Raw genomic sequence first — 1,546 nt, forward strand, 5'->3', positions numbered from 1 at the left:
GGGAATAATTTCTTTAGTCCAGATGAAGAGAAAACTAAGAACAAGTACATACAAACCATACCACGGGTGGGGTTAGAACCTGAGATCAGAGAGTCTCAAAACTCCAGACCGTCGCGTTACCCACTGGGCCAGATTTCAGGCCCTCTGATCGCGGGTTCTATCCCCACCCGTGGTATGGTTATTTGCAATCGTGTCATTACGATTTCGTGAGTCAACGAGTATATATGTAGTGGCAGGTGGTAAGCTGCGAGAGGGTGGTGGTAGTGATGGTGGTAGTAGTAGTAGTAGTAGTAGTAGTAGTAGCAGCAGCAGTAGTAGTAGTAGTAGTAGTAGTAGTAGTAGTAGTAGTAGTAGTAGTAGTAGTAGTAGTAGTAGTAGAACTATGGTGAGATGGGTTGGGCATGAGAAGGATCAGTGAACATCATGTTACAGCAGTCTCCAGAATGGACAATGTTCTATTGATCAGTAATTTCGCCTCTCTTGGCGAAACATTTCCTATAATAAATGTCCTGAATTGCACGTAAGTTTTTTTTTTCCTGACAGATCGGTTGCAGCAAAGCAGGAAGAACGACTAAATGGGTCAGGCATTTGCATCTTGTTAGCAAAATGGTCATCAAGTAGGTCAGCCTCGTATGATTGCTCGAAGCTGTACAGAAAAGTGTTATCGGTTGATATCCCTTCAGGTCCCTGACCAAAGACCACCAGGCTTCGAAGCTCACTATTCCTGATGAAAAAGACACATGTAGAGCACACGGGTATCTCTACTGATACCTAGGTGCTGCACATATGTCTTAAATTACCTTCCATCTAAGGATCACTGTTCCTAATGCCAATCTTGTGTGTTTTTTTTTATGTCTCCCAGGTGTTCAGGTCTTGAACTTCCTTTCCTCAACGACAGACTTGTCTGTGGAGGATCTTGTTGCGGTGAGGGGGAGGGGTGAAGCCTTGTGAACCTCCTTCCTTCAACGACAGACTTGTCTGTGGAGGTTCTTGTTGCAGTGAGGGGGAGGGGTAAAGCCTTGTGAACCTCCTTCCTTCAACGACAGACTTGTCTGTGGAGGTTCTTGTTGCAGTGAGGGGGAGGGGTGAAGCCTTGTGAACCTCCTTCCTTCAACGACAGACTTGTCTGTGGAGGTTCTTGTTGCAGTGAGGGAGAGGGGTAAAGCCTTGTGAACCTCCTTCCTTCAACGACAGACTTGTCTGTGGAGGTTCTTGTTGCAGTGAGGGGGGAGGGGTGAAGCCTTGTGAACCTCCTTCCTTCAACGACTTGTATATGGAGGTTCTTGTAGGTAGGGGGAAGCCTCCAGCCTCTCCTGGAAGTCTTGTACTTAGTACCAACTGCCTAGCGACAGTAACATCCAGACTAGCGTTGTATGGAAGGTTTGACCACACAGACGGCTGATGAGGTGATATTTTGGTACTGACGTTTCCTTTGCCTCCAAAGAAGCGAAACGTTACAGAAAAAGAAGCTTGTTGTGAGGACAACGTTTCATACTGTAGAGCTATATTGTGTGATCATGGTCTCCTCAGTCATTACACGTCTTTC

Source organism: Cherax quadricarinatus, chromosome 42 (genome assembly GCF_038502225.1).
Source record: "Cherax quadricarinatus isolate ZL_2023a chromosome 42, ASM3850222v1, whole genome shotgun sequence".
Lineage (NCBI taxonomy): Eukaryota > Metazoa > Arthropoda > Malacostraca > Decapoda > Parastacidae > Cherax > Cherax quadricarinatus.